This window comes from Pecten maximus, chromosome 7 (genome assembly GCF_902652985.1).
Source record: "Pecten maximus chromosome 7, xPecMax1.1, whole genome shotgun sequence".
NCBI lineage: Eukaryota > Metazoa > Mollusca > Bivalvia > Pectinida > Pectinidae > Pecten > Pecten maximus.
Window position 1 is genome coordinate 2,258,251 of NC_047021.1, and position 9,259 is coordinate 2,267,509.

A 9,259-nucleotide genomic window follows, 5' to 3' on the forward strand; every position below is an offset into this window, starting at 1 on the left:
TTTAAGACTAAGGATAAAAGGTCTTCTCTAAGTTACATGTTTTATTTTATTTCCTGTTATATAAAAAAAATAACATGTCCAAACATTTACTACTTAAAACTATGTTGCGTATACATTCGGATGTAGTGAGGAATTTCCGAAGTTCGAAATCTTAAACATGAGATTTCCATAGCTTAATAATTTCGGATGTAACAAATATTTAAACTACATGATTGTAAAACTATATATTATGCGCGCAAAGAATCAGTTTAATGGAGTTGGGACTACATAATCATTTTCTCTTAATGGAGAACTGAAAGATTCCTTGTCGTAGAGTCTATCATATATCATTATACATGTATGCACCTAGGTATAAGCCATGTGTAAAAAGTATCTTAAGTCCAAGCAATATTATATATTCATATAAGAATCCAGGTTTCATTGCTGCTGCACTTTTTATGAGATCCTGTCCCGTCCACACTTCAAAGACGAAATCTGCATATAACAGCTGATGTTATCGTCTAACTATAGGCCTAGGTATTCCCAGGTAAATTTGTTTTATCTCTTTATCAAAGGAAAGTCTCAATCAATCATCCGGGCGTTATTTACATAAGCTTCAGAATTCTGATTTCATTACCAAACTCAAGCGTCACTTTCATATAAAAAAAATGATAAAGAATACAATTACTGTTATTGTCTGTATGGTTTTGTTATTTACTGTCTATTTGCATACATACATAAGTGTTATCGGTCCCACTTTATTGATTATTCTACGTGTATCCATGTGTTGTTACTTAATATACGTAGGTTCGTGTTTGTTATTGGACTACGATATTTTGTAATAGTTGATCTGTCAGAATAAAGATGGAATATAAATGTAATATGCGCTTTTGCACTAGAAAAAAGGTAAAAGTAGAAGTTAAAGAAATGTTAAAAATCCACAATAAAAATGATCCTGGAAGACACTGATTAAACAACGGGTGATGTCTGAAAGAGAGAATAAGCACATGCGTGCATTTGTCAGAACTGTTAAATGAAAAATCTTCGAAAAAGTAGTCAGCCCGGATCAGAACCATGTCAACAAACACGGAAAAGTGAACCACCCCATGCTTTTCCTTTGTTAACAGTTCAAGATATAAAAATATGATCATGCTCACACATAAAAAACCTAAAACGAAAGAAAAAGTATCATCACATTTATACCTACATGCTGTTGCAAAACGTAAAAGACACCACATGATGAACCAGCACACACTATGGTTTCCTGCTTCCTCTCGCATTTTCCCCAGTCACCTCATAGGTAACGACTTCAATCATGCTATAGAGGTTTAGCAAGAAGGTGAGAGAAAATCACTTGATTCTCGGTTTCCTTTCAAAATCCTCTGAACTAATGGATGGCCGTTAAAAGTGTCGCATATTCTTTAACAGAACCAGGCAGCACTTGCGGTAAGCATATTCTCTAGAGGGCCATGGCTGTGAGGCTGGGACAGATGGGTCCAAAGATCAATTCCTCGAATCCACTCGTGCGATATGATTAAGACGCATTCGATCCTCTTTGATATATCTGTAGGTACCTATATCATCACAAAAACTAATATTTGGAGAATTTTCAACATTTGCATGTAACTGCTTTACATCACACATGTAGTCAATCACTTACCATATTGCTATTTCCCCTGTGATTTCAATGATCGTGTTAACGTAATACATGATCGACTTAACGTTAAATATGATCGAATAAACGTAATACATAATTCTATTAACGTAATACATGATCGTTTAAACATAATAGATGGTCATTTTGCACGCAAAACATGATCGTGTGAACGTAATGTCTCGACGTTTTAACGTAATACATGATCGTCTTAACGAAATACATGATTGTCTTAACGTAATACATGATCGTCTTAACGTAATACATGGTCGTTTTAACGTAATACATGATCGTCTTAACGTAATACATGGTCGTTTTAACGTAATACATGATCGATTAAACGTAATACATAGTTCTATTTACGTTATACATGATCGTTTTAACACAATATATAATTGTGTTAACGTATTACTTGATCTTTTAAACGTAAAACACAATTCTACAAACGTAATTCACGATTGTGTAAACGTAATACATAATGGTGTTAACGTAATGCACAATGGTGTTAACGTAATGCATGATATATTAAACGTAATACAAGATCGATTAAACGTAATATATAATTCTATTAACGTAATGCGTGATCGTGTTAACATAATACATGATTGATTAAACGTAATGTACAATCGTGTTAACAGCATACATGATAGTGTTACGTAAAGGCATAAACGACAGCCTACATGATAGTGTTACGTAAAGGCATATTTTTCATCTTTGAAGTGGTGATCAAACGACGAAATCCAAGAATTAAGGGCCAGCCAGTGCAGTCCTGCTATGTCGATCAATACAAACCCACACAGATAGTACAGAATATGGATTGCAACATGCATAATTAATTCATTGTAATACGGTAACGTTTTCAGGACTATTAAACCAACGCTTCGAACTACTTCAATATCAAACAACAGCATCACTCATAGCTTAATCACACACTCAAATTAAAACTTGACATTTCAAAACTATTCAACTGCACATAAATTGCGTTGGTGGTTTTCATGACAAGATTCGTTTGTGTCCTTACTGATATCCTCATCTGATATTTGAGTTGTGTGTACTTGATATCGTCCCCTCTTCAGCAACGACGACACGGTAGTTGTGTACGGCCACATTTTAATTGTCGAACTAAATACAATGTTATTTTCGGTGTTGACTCTTCAGGAGTCATGAGACAGCCGACATGGTTTAACTATCTCTAAGCCTGTATCCCTTCTATCATTCTCAGTAGGGTCAAGTACGGGTCACAGTCCTATTGGGATACATTTTACTACAGAACTTATGAAATGTGGATTACGGAGAACTCAAAAGATATTTTGATTAATTTCAATGCGCATCTTCACAGCAAAAACAGTGATATTTTACAAGTGTATTCCTACTATGATGCTATCATGACAAACCATAGGCCTTGCTCTTAATATATAATTTGTCAAGTTGTTTGTAAATTTCAACAAAACATGCGAAAAAATCATGTTTCAGGAGGACAAAGTAAGCTCAGTTGTATCACATATTACACAAAATAGCCATGCTCACAATAGTCTGAAGCACACAATACCAGCATTGGTTTGACCAAATTTGACTATGATAATTATGAACACTGATTCTATTTTTATCTTGAAATTCAAATGGCGGTTGTGAATAATGTGGCAAAAATATGCGTATAAGGAGGTATCTCAAACATCAAAAATGTTTTTAACAGACACTGTAAGGAACGCTAAAGCATGGCAAGAAGACTGCTTTCAGGAAAAATGCTCAAAAAGTCAGAACAAAATAAGTCAAATCAGGTCAAACAAACGCTCCTAGCATGTGACAATCGTGAGCATACCAGCATGGCTATTTCTCAGGTTTGATTATTTGTGTGACTTGTATACATCTTACCACAAAGTAACCCTATAGAGGAAACTGTTGGCATCTACAGCACATTATTGGCGTTTTGAAGAATCTTCATGTCCAAACAAACAATTTTGGTATATTCCAAGACTAATTTTGTGCAATATTTTGTTCGTGTATGAAATACAGCATTATTCTCCTAGATAGACGAACCATAAAATATCAGCACGTTTTTTACCTCTCTAAACATCCGGGTCCTTTTCCTTTACCAAATGCCTCCATCCAAATCAATATTTCTGTTCGTGTTAAGTCTCCATAGTTTTTACTTTAAGTTGAATTATGGTTTGGTTATTACGTCAGTATAATGTGATGTTCTCCCTTGTTTTATCGATTTTGAGTTAGAGTTAAGGTTTGATTATTATGTCGGTATTATCTGTTGTTGATCTGGCTAAAACTATTCCTTGTAATTTTTGGCTGCATGCTCTTCGACAATGTTGCATAAAATCACCAGTGATGAAGCGTCAACTTTTTGTCTACTCTCTTTGCCTTTACACTTTGTATGTCCAAACAGCTTTTTATGACAACCGAACAACAAAACAAGATAACTGATTACTTGTATTATACTTGCAAAAACACAGACACTGCGACAGATCAACACTGACCTAAGGAAAACTCCTCCATCATTTTCCATAGTTAATATCATTCAAATCGTAACACTACAGGATAAATTGAAGAATATAAAATACTGAGACTTAAGTCAAATTAAATATGGATTCTAATATTATAGTAGCGCATAACGCCAGGGAATGGGTGCCTGTACCACAATGTCAGTTTTTAGGGTTGTGGCCCCTGTTTTACTGCTAGATACCGCTATGTTTGAGAATTTTGGGGTGTCGGTCGAGAATATAGATAATTATGCATTGGATTCACTTAATATTTTCAGATTACCTCCAAAGCATAGATTAGGATACTCTCTCATTTTCTCACTGGTCAGAGTTGGGCAACCTGGTGTGATGATTTAGATAAGGAGTCGTCTTCAAAATCATACCTTTTTGTTAGGTTATATATATGAGATGGCTCTCATCGCTATACCTCCTTCTGTCCCATATCACACCATGCTACTCGTATATCGCATTATTATTTTATCATTTTAAGGTTCTGGCCAAGAACCGCAATAGTTTACTTTTAAATCCGATTGTAAAAATTATGACAGCTCGTTAACATATTAACAGATTTTCAAAAGAGAAGGCATATACCTAAGTACACGTAAGGGTTAAACTATCAAATTACAAAAAAGACGAAATATTAAAGTACAGGAGAAATAAAATGTTAAAATAAAGAAGAGATGTAATTTTAAGTACAGAAGGGACGAATATTAAAGCACTGAAGAAATGAACTATTAAATTACAAAAGGGACGAAATATTAAATACAGAAGGGTGAAATATTAAAATAAAGAGATGTAATGTTAAGTACAGAAGGGTCGACTATTAAAGTAATGAAGAGATGTAATATCAAAGTACAAAAAGGGACGAACTATTAAGTTCATTCAAGGTCACAGGGGTCAAACAGGCGAATTCATTTTAAATTGTAAACAATGATTTCTCGTTAGCCAAGAGACGTCGAGACATGATATGAGACCAACAAAATGCTGGAATGAAGGACTAGAAAATTTATAGACATGGATAAATCTATCTTACTTTGATATTTATATAAAGTGATAATCAGGTTTACATGTTAAGTATCTGCAGTAAAGACCTAGATCAACCTCAAAGCTCCTTTTGAATCGTAGATTCAGGTGAACGATTCAAGCCCATTGGGCATTAAAACATGCACTATTTAAAATGCAATGGCTGTATTTGAAACTCTCAAAAACTTAATTCATTTTTGTAAACTGTCATCGCCTGGCTTTCGTCTACAACGGAGGCCTGATGAGCATTTTGATTCTCTACTGAAAAAAATCTGTTGGTCTTGTGTAATGTTTATTAAAGTTTCACCGAGGTTTTCTGCTTAACATAAAAAAAATCCCCAGGAAATATGAAATACTGGAATATTAAACCTGTCAAGTGCAGCTCCATATTCCCGGTCAACAAACGATGAAGTATTCCTTAGAATAAATCGCAAAGTGTTTTCGTCTTGTGGTACTATCTTTGACATCGAGACACATAGCTTTAAGTCGTCATTTACAAAAGGATAAGTTTTCTGCTGATCAATATAAGCATCTTGTTTAAGAATAGAACAAAACTTGGTGAATGTGGAGAATGCAAACAAGATGATTGTATGTAGACTGGTGCTAGGAGTGGAAGACCTCCTGTATGTTAATATATGAAATTGGATGATGAATACAAACTTTTCCGTTTTAGTCTGTTGCGTTAAATCTGCATAGTATTAACAGTATATTAACAACATATAGATTTGATCTGATTGACAAGTAAACATACGCGTAACAAGATAGTACAAATAAACATCAATGTCTACAAAAAGATCAAAGGAGGTGTGGCAATACACAGGAATAACCGATACCACACCATCATTTCGTAGAAAAGGATAATACACAGGGAGGAAGTAAAACGTAACACAATAACAGTAGAGAATTATACAACACCTGTACAGAATTATACAACTTCATTACAGAATTATACAATATCAGTACAGAATTATACAACATCTGTACAGAATTATACAACATCAGTTCAGAATTATACAATATCAGTATAGAATTATACAATATCAGTATAGAATTATACAATATCAGTACAGAATGGTACAACATCAGTACAGAATTATACAATATCAGTACAGATTTATAAAATATCAGTACTAAATAATACAACATCAGGTCAGAACTATACAATATCAGTACAGAATTATGCAATATCAATTCCGAGTTATACAATGCAAGTACAGAATTATACAACATCAGTACAGAATTATAAAATATCAGTACAGAATTATACAATATCAGTACAGAATTATACAATATCACTACAGAATTATACAATATCAGTACAGAATTATACAACATCTGTACAGAATTATACAATATCACTACAGAATTATACAATATCAGTACTGAATAATACAATATCACTACAGAATTATACAATATCAGTACAGAATTATACAACATCTGTACAGAATTATACAATATCAGTACAGAATTATACAATATCAGTACAGACCTATACAATATCAGTACAGAATTATACAATATCAGTACGGAATCATACATCATCATTACATAATTATACAACATTAGTACAGAATTATACAATATCAGTTCAGAATTATACAACATCAGAACAGAATGAAACAACATCAGAACAGAATTATACAACATTAGTACAGAATCATACAATATTCCTCAATACTGATGCACATCAACATAACTGTACGTAGATCAATCACAGACATCACACGGTACGTTGCAAGGGAAGGTATCATCGGGTACACGGAGGAAAAGCAGTATACGTATGTATACTACGCCAGTATACTTAGTCGGACCGTCATATCACCGTACCCTGAACCTGAATCAATATTCATCCAGTCCTCATTACTTAATTTGCATTTCGTTTTAGCTTCCTTTGTTGGATACGGTCTTTGCACCACGCTTCCTATGAATAGCTTCATCATGGCGATTATTCTGCTGAGCTAAGACCCTTTATGGCAATGTAAGTCGTTCAGTAAATAGGAACCAATGCTGAGATGCCGACTGCTTCTATTGTAAAAATGAGTATTTGCTTCCATCGTCCGCCTAGTATCCTTTTTGTGCTTTGACACTTTCAAGATGTTTGTAAGCGCACTCAGTGACACGCCACTTAATGCTGTTCATTACAGGCGACGTCATGGAATGCATATCTAAAGATGCTGCATCTACGATAAAGAGTTATCATGATTGATCGACATCAAAAACTGTCTGCTATACATTTTATAAAACACCAATGTTGCTTTTTCCCTTACTTCCCTCTAGAGAATTGGACTTTTCTTTTATCTTTTAAGATAAAAGCTGATTTATGACTGTGTTTGGTACATAACGTTCTGTCTCATAAGCGATCATTTTAAGACTCTGTCACTATCTTTTACATGTTTTTTCCTAAGGTTTCATGCTCTCCGTTAGTGGATGATTTTCCTTTTACATTTTACTAACTTCCTGATTAACCTTTTTCGGATTTTTTCCATTTTTGCCAAAGCTTCTCTTTGAACCATCCTTCCAGTAGCTGCATAAATAGCTTTATCTCCGTGAGGTGTCTGCATTTCATTTGCATTATGTGTTAAATTTGTAAATATACTGCTCCGGCTGTTCGGTAAAAGAAATCAAAAGTGGCTGCCAGTTACTTTCGGTATCAACAGATCAGAGAGAATTCTTGATCTGGATAAAAGCCTAACGGGTGTTATTTTATTGATCAGCCATCCTGATCGTATTTACATTGACTGTAAACTAGGGCGTTATTCTATTAATCAGCCATCCAAATTGTATTTATATTGACTGTAAACTAGGGCGTTATTCCTTATATCTGACACACAAATTTTATTCATATCGACTGACAAGCGTCAGGTAACAGAGCAATGCTTTAATATACCGCTTTATTTGCAGACAATTTCCTCTCTGTTTTATCTCTATTTCAAATCTTCTTATATTCGAGTCATATTGTCAGAAATATTCGTATTCGCAACGTCGTACAGCTGTTATAATAGCGGTGAGATGCTGAGGGGCTGAAGTGTCTAAAACTCGAAACAAGTGGAATGAAAACGATTACTTTGATTATTTTCGAAAATAGTGTACAAAACAAAATACATGATGCGAACGTCTCGCAAGTAATTGTAAAATATTCCTCATGGATTCCATGATCTCACTTTTTACATCCACCATTTTCACGCGTTGTAATACATATTTATTAAAGTAGAAAGCCAATTTAGTCTAGGTATTTCGACAAATCTGCGAGAAAGGTGTGAATATGATTTACTTTGAATGGTCATATTGACTGAAAAGCTTGTAAAGAGAGACAGGTGGGGTTCAAGTACGTTAGGTTTTATTATTATACATAACGTATTGTAATGGTTCAATTATTTTTCAATTTAGTTTCAATAACAAGAATATGACTTTTTAACGTTTGGGACAGTTAAACATCTAATAATGATATCTTTCAGCCGCTGCAAAACAAAACTAGAAATACCGATATACAAACGGAATCTGAAATCGATAAAACGGGACAAATTACAATTACAATTATAGATGTGATTGAAGACCCTTAAAAAGAACAAGGATAATTAAAAAAAAAGTGGTCTGTAGGTGTAAACGTCTTCTGCTTCCTCTACAACATCCGCCTTACACCACGTCATATCCGGGCAAACCACATTCCAAAATGTGAAGCATAATGACGTCAGCTAGCAGTAATATGGTAGCATGACAAGAACAATAAACTAATTGACATGTATAGCTATGTATTCTTGTTCTTTGCTTTGTATGGCTTATTTAGCATTTATCATTACTTAAAGGAAAATAGCAATATATGTGAGGTTTCATTACTATGCTGACCACAAATACATTTCCTAATGCTTTCATGTTTAGTCTCAAGGGTGATGCTACCGTGGCTTAGTTTGGTACCTACGTAGCACCTAAGTAGTCACAGTGAAAACCTTGGTGGTTCTAATTAATCCTGATAAGATGACAAAACAAGACCATGTCAATGTCATTTTAATTTCAAGGTCAACTAGGGATCTGGGAATATCATATGAGGATCGATTGTTTTTAGTTGTTGTGAAACTTGAATGGAGTCAGATAGGAACGTCCTATGGACTTTGAT